We start from the raw sequence: 13,248 nt of genomic DNA on the forward strand, positions 1-13,248 counted from the left end.
GAACACTTTTAGGTTCCATGTAACCCTGTGTGGAAAGGGTTATATATGGAACCCAAAAGAGTACTACCTAGAACCAAAAGAGTTCTACATGAAGCCAAAAGGGATTCTTCAAATGGGTCTCATATGGGGACAGCCAAATAACCCAGATCATTTGTTGGTTCAGATAGCACGTTTTTTTACGAGTGTACTTGGCAAAGACCATCGCAAAACCCAGTCCTAGTTTCTAAGCCTTACCATTGAACATGCTATGGCAATGAAGGAATATCACTGTAACTCAAACTCCCATCTTCATCAGATAGAGCAGAATCAGGCCCTGAGGATCAGGATGATCAAGCATCAGCCTGTAGCCCTGGTTGTATCTTTCTCTCATTTTGCTCTCACCTGCCAACTCATTCGCAATCCCTCTGGTTTCTCCCCATCCTCAAGTTTGCTCGTTTTCGGCTGCTGGCTCACCCTGAATAGAGAAGAGAGGAAAAAATTACTCAATATGAATACTTAAAAAAATGTGTTTACAATGACAAGCTGCTTGGATGACACTCAGTTTCGTTGTTTCCTCACTTGGCAATGGCGGTTAGCGGAGGGCATTGATATCGAGGAGAGGGTGCCAAGGTCTTTGTTGAAGCGGGGCGAGTGTAGTCCCGCCAAAGCGAGGGCTTAGCAAATGAAAATGTTCTACCAGATAGGCATGGAATCGCAATGAATCATATTAGTACACCCCACTCCAGCTATAGACCGACACAGAATAGAGGCTAGGCCTATATCAACTATGGCTGCAGATGATGTTGGCAGACTGAATCGGTTTTCATCAAAATCATGCTCCTGAACTTTGGGGTCAAGTAAGTATTTTTTAACCACCTGCTTTTGGGCTGGGTGTGTCAATGTGTAGTTAATACAGTACATGCATAATCTGTGAGCAGAATTAGTCTTACCTAGCCACAAAATCATTGGTTTGAAAGCAACTTTTTTTCTGGATTCTATGCCGCGTCATTTTTCCTTACATTTTCCCTCTCTTGGGCCAGCCCCCTAGCAATTTGAGTTCTAGCCAATGAGCTTCATACCCTCGCCATTTGAGTGACAGCTAGCAAGATGCACAAACAGCAGAACGAGAGAAAGAGCAATGAAGTGGTGCACATATCTGCAAAAGTGTGATGTGGCACGCAATTTTTGGAGAACACTTGGCTCGTCAGCGCTACTTTCAGTACAACTGGCAAAAAAGTGCACAAAACTACCGGAGAACCTCTTTAACACTAGAAAAGCCAGGCCTCACCTAGCAAGTGGCACATTGGTCAAAGGCACTGCATCACAGTGTTGCAGCGTCACTCCAGCCTGGGGTTTGATTGGGTGTTTAGAAGCGCGGTTTGTCAGGTCATGTTTCGGAGGACGCATGACTCAACCTTCGCCTCTCCCGAGCCCGTTGGGGAGTTGCAGCCACATTGTAATCATGAAATTGGGCAGAAAAGGGGCGGTTTTCTTACCTACAAAGCATGTAAAGGTCTGTAATTTTTATCATAGGTACACTTCAACTGTGAGAGACGGAATCTAAAACAAAAATCCAGAAAATCACATTGTATGATTTTTAAGTAATTAATTTGCATTGTAATTGCATGACATAAGTATTTGATCACCTACCAACCAGTAAGAATTCCGGCTCTCACAGACCTGTAAGTTTTTCTTTAAGAAGCCCTCCTGTTCTCCACTTATTACCTGTATTAACTGCACCTGTTTGAACTCGTCACCTGTATAAAAGACACCTGTCCACACACTCAATCAGACTCCAACCTCTCCACAATGGCCAAGACCAGAGAGCTGTGTAAGGACATCAGGGATAAAATTGTAGACCTGCACAAGGCTGGGATGGGCTACAGGACAATAGGCAAGCAGCTTGGTGAGAAGGCAGCAACTGTTGGTGCAGTTATTCGAAAATGGAAGAAGTTCAAGATGACGGTCAATCACCCTCGGTCTGGGGCTCCATGCAACATCTCACCCCGTGGGGCATCAATGATCATAAGGAAGGTGAGGGATCAGCACAGAACTACATGGCAGGACCTGGTCAATGACCTGAAGAGAGCTGGGACCACAGTCTCAAAGAAAACCATTAGTAACACACTAAGCCGTCATGGATTAAAATCCTGCAGAGCATGCAAGGTCCCCCTGCTCAAGCCAGCGCATGTCCAGGCCCGTCTGAAGTTTGCCAATGACCATCTGGATGATCCAGAGGAGGAATGGGAGAAGGTCATGTGGTCTGATGAGACAAAAATTGGAGGAAGAAGAAGGATGAGTACAACCCCAAGAACTTCATCCCAACCATGAAGCATGGAGGTGGAAACATCATTCTTTGGGGATGCTTTTCTGAAAAGGGGACAGGACGACTGCACCCTATTGAGGGGAAGATGGATGGGGCCATGTATTGTGAGATCTTGGCCAACAACCTCCTTCCCTCAGTAAGACCATTGAAGATGGGTCGTGGCTGGGTCTTCCAGCATGACAACGACCCAAAACACACAGCCAGGGCAACTAAGGAGTGGCTCCGTAAGAAGCATCTCAAGGTCCTGGAGTGGCCTAGCCAGTCTCCAGACCTGAACCCAATTGAAAATCTTTGGAGGGAGCTGAAAGTCCGTATTGCCCAGCGACAGCCCCAAAACCTGAAGGATCTGGAGAAGGTCTGTATGGAGGAGTGGGCCAAAATCGATGTTGTAGTGTGTGCAAACCTGGTCAAGAACTACAGGAAACATATGATCTCTGTAATTGCAAACAAAGGTTTCTGTACCAAATATTAAGTTCTGCTTTTCTGATGTATCAAATACTTATGTCATGCAATTAAAATGCAAATGAATTACTTAAAAATCATCAATGTGATTTTCTGGATTTTTGTTTTAGATTCCGTCTCTCACAGTTGAAGTGTACCTTTGATAAAAATTACAGGAAAACCTGCTAAATCGGCAGTGTATCAAATACTTGTTCTCCCCACTCTATATATTTTACATTTTTTATAAGAATAACTATCCTTTGGTTGGGTTTATGAAGGTCTTGGGTAACATCAGAATATGAGAAAAAATAATAATAATCTAAGATCACAGTAGCATTTTCATTAGTTTGTCATTGTAGGCTATCTGTTGTCACATTCTCACGTGTGGAGCATGGAACAGTGGTTATTGGCTGTGCATGACTTCGACAGGAGCTCACCGGAGCTGAGTAGCGTCACCTCAAATGTTCTACTGCTTTAGCTCGTTCCCCACTTATAGAATATTGTCTCAAGTATTGTGGAACTGCTGCACCTAAATGTAAACAGTACTGGAACCCAAAATGAGTTCCGGCACCTTTTTCAGCCCAAGTCAAGCACTCATCCTTGGAAAAAGTAATCTTCTGAAATAGAGTTAATCTCTTCAATTTTGAATTACTTAGAAATGATAAGGGTTTTGGAACCTCCCAATCTGATCTTTCTGATACTATACTGAACAAAATTATATATGTAATGTGCTGGTCCCATGTTTCATGAGCTGATATTAAAGATCCCAGAAATTGCCCATATGCACAAAATATTCCTTCTCTAAAATGTTGTGCACATATTTGTTTACGTTCCTTTAAGTGAGGATTTCTCCTTTGCCAAAATCCAGTAATCCATCCATCTGAAAGGTGTTCTATATCAAGAATCTGATTGAACAGCATGATCATTACACAGGTGCACCTTTTGCTGGGGACAATAACAGGACACTCTAAAATGTGAAGTTTTGTCACACAACACAATGCAACGGATTTCTCAAGTTTTGAGGGAGTGTGCAATTGGAATGCTGACTGCAGAAATGTCCACCAGAGCTGTTGCCAGATAATTTAAAAGTTAATTTCTCAACAAGTTTGTTTTAGAGAATTTGGCAGTACGTCCAACCGGCCTCACAACTGCAGACCATGTGTAACCACGTCAACCCAGGACCTCCACGTCTGGCTTCTTCACCTGCGGGAAATTCTGAGACCAGCCACCTTGTCAGCTGATGAAACTGTGGAGTATTTATTTCCGTGTATAATAAAACCCTTTTGTATGGAAAAATTCCTTCTGATTGGCTGGGCCTGACTCCCAAGTGGATGGGCCTGCCTGGCTCCCAAGTGGATGGGCCTGCCTCCCAAGTGGATGGGCCTATACCTCCCAGGCCCACCCATAGCTGTGCCCCTGCCCAGTCATGTGAAATCCATAGATTATGGCCTAATTAATTAATTTAAATTGACTGATTTCCTAATATGAACTGTAACTCAGTAAAATTCTTGAAATTGTTGCATGTTGCTTTTATACAGTATGTTTGTTCCGTACTCTGTAGGAGGATTTGAAAAAGTAACTTTTTGGCCATCTGGGGAAAAAGGGCATATAACAGAAATTATGTTTCTGACATCAAAATTCTTACAACATACGTGTGTTAAATAGACTTATTTAGGAAAAGTCAAGGACTGAGTGGCGCAGGACTTTAAAAAAATGGCAAAGATATTTGAATTTTTTATTCATATTGAGTCAAAATTATTAACTCGGCTCATATAGTGTTAAACAAGTGAACAATATAAGAATCTTATCCACCCACCTGACAAAACAAATTAATACACTACAGACGTATGTGGACACCCCTTCAAATTAGTGGATTTGGCTATTTCAGCCATGCCCATTGCTGATAGGTGTATAAAATCGAGGACACAGCCATGCAATCTCCAAAGACAAACATTGGAAGTAGAATGGCCATACTGAAGAGCTCAGTGACTTTCAACGTGGCACCGTCATAGGATGCAACCTTTCCAACAAGTTAGTTCGTCAAATTTCTGACCAGCTAGAGCTGCCCCGGTAAACTATAAGTGCTGTTATTGTGAAGTGGAAACGTCTAGGAGCATCAATGAAGTGGTAGGCCACACAAGCTCACAGAACGGCACCGCAGAGTGCTGAAGCACGTAACAATCATCTTTCCTCGGTTGCAACACTCACTACCGAGTTCCAAACTGCCTCTGGAAGCAGCGTCAGCACAATAACTGTGCATTGGGACCTTAGTTTCCTTAGACCTTAGAGCTGCCACACAAAAGCCTAAGATCACCATGTGCAATGCCAAGCGTTGGCTGGAGTCGTGTAAAGCTTGCCACCATTGGACTCTGGAGCAGTGGAAATGCGTTCTCTGGAGTGATGAATCACGCTTCACCATCTGGCAGGAGAACGCTACCTGCCCCAATGCATAGTGCCAACTGTAAAGTTGGGTGGAGAATGAGAAATGGTCTGGGAATGTTTGTCATGGTTCGGGCTAGGCCCGTTACTTCCAGTGAAGGGAAATCTCAAAAGTACAGCATACAATGACATTCTAGACGATTCTATGCTTCCAACTTTGTGGCAACAATTTGGGGAAGGCAATTTCCTGTTTCAGCATCAGTGCACAAAGCGAGGTCCATAGAGAAATGGTTTTGACGAGATTGGTGTGGAAGAACTTGCCTGGCCTGCACAGAGCCCTAACCTCAACCCCATCGGACACCTTTGGGATGAATTGGAATGCCTACTGCGTATCAGTCCTAACATCAGTTCTCGACCTCACTAATGCTCTTGTGGCTGAATGGAATCAGGTCCCTGCAGAAATGTCCCAACATCTAGTGGAAAGCCTTCCCAGATTAGTGGGGGCTGTTAGAGCAGCAAAGTAGGGACCAACTATATATTAATGCCTAAGATTTTAGAATGAGATATTTGAGGAGCAGGTGTCCACATACTTTTGCTCATGTAGCGTACCTCTCCAAACCACTTCCTTCTCCCATCATTGCTCTCTACATTCCTGGTTCTCCTGCCCCCTCCCTCCTCCTCTCCCTCTCCTCTCTGCTGAGGCAGGTTTCATGCTTTTGAGGAAAAAAGCTTTACAAAACTGCTTAACTGGGATAGTGACTGTCCAGCTGGACCAAAAAGCAGGCTTTCTACTCAGTTGAGGGTGGGCTACTCCACATACCCCAGAGACAAGGGACAGTCACAACCAACCACACACAGAGAGAGGAGAGGAAAGAGGATTTGCCCAATTAATATATTATAGACCCCCCAAATTAATTATAAACCCTCCAGATAAAGCCCTCTATCTATCCATCCCTCTATCCATTAGTGCTAAGAGGTGAGTGTAAATAAGGGAGTATTTGATCCTCTGGAACAGTGGTTCCCAAACTTTTTATAGTCCCATACCCCTTCAAACATTCAACCTCCAGCTCTAGCACCAGGGTCAGTGCACTCTCAAATATTGTTTTTTTGTCATCATTGTAAGCCTGCCACACACACTCTTTACAATACATTTATTAAACATAAGAATGAGTGTGAGTTTTTGTCACAACCCGACTTGTGGAAAGTAACAAAGAGCTCTTTTTGGACCAGGGCACAATAATAATCAATCATTTTGCTTTTTGTTTAGCCATCTTATATATAAAACCTTTGTTCGTTGAAAATTGTGAATAACTCACCACAGGTTAATGAGAAGGGTATGCTTGAAAGGATGCACATAACTCTGCAATGTTGGGTTGTATTGGAGGGAGTCTCAGTTTAAATAATTTCCACACACAGTCTGTGCCTGTATTTAGTATTCATGCTAGTGAGGGCCGAGAAGCCACTCTCACGTGGGTACATGGTTGCAAATGGCATCAGTGTCTTAACAGCGCAATTTGCCAAGTCAGGATCTCTGAACGCAGCCCATTCCAGAAATCTGGCAGTGGCTTCTGATTTAAATTCATTTTTCACAGAACCGCTTGTTGCAATTTCCATGAGGCTCTCTTGTTCAGATATCGGTAAGTGGACTGGAGGCAGGGCATGAAAGGGATAACGAATCCAGTTGTTTGTGTCATCCATTTCGGGAAAGTACATGCGTAATTGTGCATCCATCTCACTCAGGTGCTTCACTATATCATATTTGGCATTGTCCGTAAGCTTGAGTTAATTTTCACACAAAAATCATACAATCATGGAAAGATGTGTGTTGTCCTTGTTAATGCAGACAGAGAAGAGCTCCAACTTCTTAATCATAGACTCAGTTTTGTCCAGGACATTGAATATAGTTGAGGAGAGTCCTGTAATCCTAGGTTCAGATCATTCAGGCGAGAAAAAACATCACCCAGATAGGCCAGTCATGTGAGAAACGTCATCATCATACAAGCGGTCAGACAAGTGAACATGATGATCAGTAAAAAAAACTTTAATCTTGTCTTTCAATTTTAAAAAACATGTCAATACTTTGCCCCTTGATAACCAGCGGACTTCTGCATGTTGTAAAAGCGTTACATGGTCGCTGCCCATATCATTACATAGTGCAGAAAAAACATGAGAGTTCAGGATCCTCGCTTTAACAAAGTTAACCATATTCACAGGAGTGTCCAAAACGCTGCAAGAGCCTCTGGGTGGATGCTGCAGTGTTCTCAAGTGGCGTCACTTGCGTTACCCCTCCACTATGTCTCCCTGTCATGGCTTTTGCGCCATCAATACAGATACCAACACATCTTGACCATCAAAGTCCATTTGATGTCACATAGCTGTACTTTAAAAACATCCTCTACTGTTTTACTGGTTTCCAGTGGTTTGCAGAAAAGGATGTCTTCCTTAATTGACCCCCCATGAACGTAACGGACATATACAGTACCAATCGGTAACATACCATATAAGACAATTATAACCCCTTCTTATTAATGGTATCTGTTGCTTTTACACATATCTTACTACTCGAAAGCTGTCTTAATTATCGCTCAAAAAACTCCCGTGGCTAATTTTTCAAATTGGCATGTTTTGTTTCTAAATGTCTGCACAAGAGTGAAGGTTTCATCGAGTTGTGAGATAGTACTTTTGTACAAATAACACACTGTGGCTGAGGAAAGGCACCACTCCCAATATAAGTAAACCCTAAATCAATGTCGTACTCATCATATTTGTGCCTCTTCGATGGTCCAACGTCCCTGTCTGTTGTTCAGTGCTTTCCCGGGTAAGGGAGCAGTAGCTCTTCAGCTGCATCAGATTCACAACTGTCAGTGTCCATGCTAGCTGGGCGAACAACAAATGTAGAATTACCGATGCAAGCATTGGATGTGCTCGCGGAAGCAGAACAACTTATGTCGTTGACAGGTGCAGGTGTTGTACTCCTGGTTTTAGCAGTATGACCAGTAGAGCTGGTATGTGTCTCTATGAACGCAGGCCGTACCAATTTCGAGCAAACGGAATGAGCAGCAGCTATGTTTGGCTACATACGGACGGTTAGTGTAATTCCCTGTGAGGGAGTGGCGGCAGGTAGCCTAGTGGTTAGAGTGTTGTGCCAGTAACCGAAAGGTTGCTAGATCAAATCCCCAGCTGACAAGGTAACAACCTGTCTTTCTGCCCCTGAACAAGGCAGTTAACCCACTGTTCCTAGGCCATCATTGAAAGTAAGAATTTGTTCTTACTGACTTGCCTAGTAAAAAAAATAAAAATAAATAAAAAGCACACCGGTTAATGTGATTGCATGTTGATTAATTGACGAGGTAACCTGTATTTGACATTGTCTTGAAATTTCCCTTAACAAAATAAAATGTATATACAGTTGAAGTCAGAAGTTTACATACACCTTAGCCAAATACATTTAAAATTCAGTTTTTCACAATTCCTGACATTTAATCATAGTAAAAATGTACTGTCTTAGGTCAGTTAGGATCACCACTTTATTTTAAGAATGTGAAATGTCAGAATATTAGTTGAGATAATTATTATTATTATAACAAGTATTAGAATTTTGTAACATTGCCTTTAAATTGTTTAACTTGGGTCAAACATTTCGGGAAGACTTCCACAAGCTTCCCACAATACGTTGGGTAAATTTTGGCCCATTCCTCCTGACAGAGCTGGTGTAACTGAGTCAGGTTTGTAGGCCTCCTTGCTCGCAGATGCTTTTTCAGTTCTGCCCACAAATGTTCTATAGGATTCAGGTCAGGGCTTTGCGGTGGCCATTCTAATACCTTGACTTTGTTGTTCTTAAGCCATTTTGCCATAACTTTGGAAGTATGCTTGGGGTCATTGTCCATTTGGAAGACCCATTTGCGACCAAGCTGTAACTTACTGATTGATGTCTTGAGATGTTGCTTCAATATATCCACATAATTTTCCTTTCCTCATGATGCCATCTAAGCACCCACAAAACATGATACTGCCACCCCCATGCTTCACGGTTGGGATGGTGTTCTTCGGCTTGCAAACCTCCCCCTTTGTCCTCCAAACAACAATGGTCATTATGGCCAAACAGTTCTATTTTTTATTTCATCAGAGGCCATTTCTCCAAAAAGTATGAACTTTGTTCCCATGTGCAGTTGAAAACCGTACTCTAGCATTTTTATAGCGGTTTTAGAGTAGTGGCTTCTTCCTTGCTGAGCCACCTTACAGGTTATGTCGATATAGTACTCGTTGTACTGTGGACAGAATGCGTCTCCTTCCTGAGCGGTATGACAGTCCCATGGTGTTTATACTTGCGTACTATTGTTTTTACAGATGAACGTGGTACCTTCAGGCGTTTGGAAGTTGCTCCCAAGAATGAACCAGACTTGTGGATGTCTACAATTTCTATTTCTGAGGTCTTGGCTGATTTCTTCTGATTTTCCCATGATGTCAAGCAAAGAGGTACTGAGTTTGAAGGTAGGCCTTGACATACATCCACAGGTCCACCTCCATTTGACTCAAATGTTGTCAATTAGCCTATCAGAAGCTTCTAAGGCATTGACATAATTTTCTCGAAGTTTCCAAGCTTTTTAAAGGCACAGTCTACTTAGTCTATGTAAACTTCTAACCCACTGGAATTGTGATACAGTGAATTATAAGTAAAATAATCTGTATGTAAACAATTGTTTAAAAAATTACTTGTGTCATGCACAATGTAAATGTCCTAAACGACTTGCCAAAACTACAGTTTGTTAACAAGAAATGTGTGGAGTGGTTGAAAAACGAGTTTTAATGATTCCAACCTAAGAGTATGTAAACTTCGGACTTCAAATGTATTTTTTAAATAAATTCCTGCTCGTAAAAAACAATAAAAGCGGAGCACCCGACTGACCCTTGTCTTTGTGTTCAGACGGGGGGGTCCATAGACCCGGGCTGTATCTCAATAGTCTACAGTGCCTTCCTCGCCTTGTCTTCTCACTATCATCTGCAGTATTCTGTTCTGAAAACACAGAACAGATGAGAGCAATATGGTTAACCTTACCAGGCAGACGAACAGATGAAGGCAAAGAGACCCGGAGAGGAAGCTACTGTAGACTATTGAGATGGAGCTATGGTCAGGATTTTCTCAAATTCTCCCAATCTCCTCCATGCTGCACAGCCCAGTGAGTTCTGTTTCACATTACTGTTGCATTATATGCAGGTCCTGCCAGCTAATGGCTGTAAGACCTTGGGTAAACACATCCCAGAGCACAGTGTCTCGTGTATATATTTGTGTGAGTGTATGTTTGTGTGTGTCTTTGTCTGTCTGTATGCGTGTTATGTTGGTGTTTGTGTGAGAGAGAGAGTGAGAAAAAGAAAGAAAATGTGTGTGTTAGTGTGTACAACAAAGAACTCAATACACTCCCTGAGGGCCCAATAATTGTATCTCTCCCTCTGGTGCTAGCTGACGCTGCAAAGCTAATACTTAACTGAGAGTGACTAATTATACTCACAAAGAAGATGATGGATATGGACATTGCCACCCTAATCATCATCATCGCCATCATCAACAATGATATTTCTATAGCACACACACACCTCCTACTTTGACAAAACACCGCATCACTTGGGAATTTTATTAGGATCCCCATTATCTTTGCGAAAGCCACAGCTACATTTCCTGTGGTCCACACAGAACATGAAACATGACATACTATAGAACATTAATAGACAAGAACAGCTCAGGGACAGAACTACAAACATTAAACAAATATATGAATATATACAAACAAATTATCTAAGTCAAATAGGGGAGAGGCATTGTGCATGAGGTGTTGCTACATCATTTTTTTAACACAAGGTTTGCCATTTGAGATGGGAGTTCCATGAAATAATGGCTTTACGTATATAATACTGTATGCTTTCTTGAATTTGTTCTGGATTTTGGGACTATGAAAAGACTATGCCTCTGGTGGCATGTCTGGTGGGGTAAGTGTGTGTCAGAGCTGTGCATAAGTTGACAATTCAAACAATTTGGAATTTTCAACACATTAATGCTTCTTATAAAAAGCAGAAGTGATGCAGTCAGTCTCTCCTCAACTCTTAACCTAGAGAGACTGTCATGCACAGTATTTATATTAGCCCTAATGATTACAATGAAGAGAAATACGTGCCATTCTGTTCTGGGCCAGCTGCAGCTTAACTACGTATTTTTTAGCAATACTTGACCACATGGCTGGACAATAATCAAAATAAGACCAAACTAGAGCATGTAGGTCTTGAGGTGTCAAAAAAGCACAACATCTCTTTATTACATACATACACTACCATCAAAAAGTTGGGACACACCTTTTCATTCAAGGGTTGTTCTATTTTTCTTTCTACATAGTAGAAAAATAGTGAACACATCAAAACTATGAAATACCACATATGGAATCATGTAGTAATCAAAAAAAGTTTTTAATATTTTTTATAATTTAGATTCTTCAAAGTAGCCACCCTCTGCCTTGATGACAGCTTTGAACACTCTTGGCATTCTCTCAACCAACTTCACCTGGAATGCTTTTCCAACAGTCTTGAAGGAGTTGCCACATATGCTGAGCACTTGTTGGATGCTTTTTTTTCACTCTGCGGTCCAACTCATCTCAAACCATCTCAATTGGTTTGAGGTCAGGTGATTGTGGAGATCAGGTCATCTGATGCAGCACTCCATCACTCTTCTCCGTGGTCAAATAGCTCTTACTCAGCCTGGAGGTGTGTTTGGTCATTAATCTGTTAAAAAACGAATGAGTGCAAACCAGATGGGATGGCTTATTGCTGCAAAATGCTGTGGTAGCCATGCCGGTTAAGTGTGCCTTGAATTCTAAAAAAATTAATGACAGTGTCATCAGCAAAGCACCCCCAAACCATCACTCCTCCTCCATGCGTCACGGTCGGAACAACATATGCGGAGATGATCCTTTTACCTACTCTGCGTCTCACAAAACCATGGTGTTTGGAACCAAATTTGGATTTCCACCGGTCTAATTGCTCATCCATTTCTCCATTTCTCGTGAGTGTTGTCCCAAGCAAGTCTCTTCTTATTATTGGTGTCCTTTAGTTGTGGTTTCTTTGCAGCAATAAAGAAAAAACCTGGAATGAGTAGATGTGTCCAAACTTTTGACTGGTACTGTACCTCTCCCCATTTTTACAACCATTGAAACTATACATTTTGACCATGACAGTTTACAATCTAAGGTAACACCACGTAATTTAGTCTCCTCGGCTTGTTTAACAGCAACACCATAGGGAATGATTTGTACCAAACACAAAGCTCTTAGTTTTAGAGATGTTCAGGACCAGTTTATTACTGGCCACCCATTCCAAAATTGACTGCAACTACTTGTTAAATATTTTTTTAAAGTAGAGGGCCTAGAGAACTGCCCTGCGGTGCACCACACCCTAACACAATCCATGATATGACAGAGGTTGAAAAGCCATAAAACAGATTACGGTCAATGTTATAAAAGGCTGCTCTGAAATCTAACAGTACAGCTCCCACAACATTCTTACTGTCAATTACTTTCAACCAGTCATCAGTCATTTGTGTCAGTGCAGTAAATGTTGAGTGCCCTTCTCTATAAGCATGCTCAGTCTGTTTATCAATTTGTTTACAGAGAAATAGCATTGTGTTTGGTCAACAACAACAAAAATCCGACAGTATGCTAAGAGCTGGCAGTAAGCTAATTGGTCTGCTGTTAGAAACAGTAAAGGCCGCTTGACCACACTTGGGTAGCGGATTGACTGGCTTCCCTCCAGGCCTGAAGAAAAACACCTTTCTCTAGACTCAGATTAATGACATGACAGATAGGAGTGGCCAAAGAGTCAGCTACCGTCCTCAGTAGCTATCTAAGTTGTCAATGCCTGAAGGTTTGTCATTATTGATCAATAACAATAATTATACAACCTGTCCCACACTAACGTAAAAAAAATGTAACTATTATTTTCTTCCATTATTTGTTTTGTTCTGCATGAATACGATGGCTCACTGTTTGTTGTTGGCATTACCGGCTCAACCCTTGTGTTGTCTTAATAAGTGTCAAAAATGACCCGCCACTATGTTTAACATCAGAGAAAATCCCCTAAATTAT

General features: G+C 41.9%; 1 protein-coding gene across 1 annotated transcript in view; it reads right to left on the reverse strand.

The window, feature by feature from the left end:
* The window catches only part of LOC135524272 (leucine-rich repeat-containing protein 4C-like), a 136,826-nt gene that overhangs the window by 38,280 nt on the left and 85,298 nt on the right, over positions 1 to 13,248 (reverse strand). The window contains exon 2 of the mRNA XM_064951671.1: positions 382 to 454. The gene's annotated coding sequence lies outside the window, so the exon portion shown is untranslated. The remainder of the gene's footprint in view (positions 1 to 381; positions 455 to 13,248) is intronic.

Source organism: Oncorhynchus masou, chromosome 31 (genome assembly GCF_036934945.1).
Source record: "Oncorhynchus masou masou isolate Uvic2021 chromosome 31, UVic_Omas_1.1, whole genome shotgun sequence".
In the NCBI taxonomy this organism is placed as follows: Eukaryota; Metazoa; Chordata; class Actinopteri; order Salmoniformes; family Salmonidae; genus Oncorhynchus; species Oncorhynchus masou.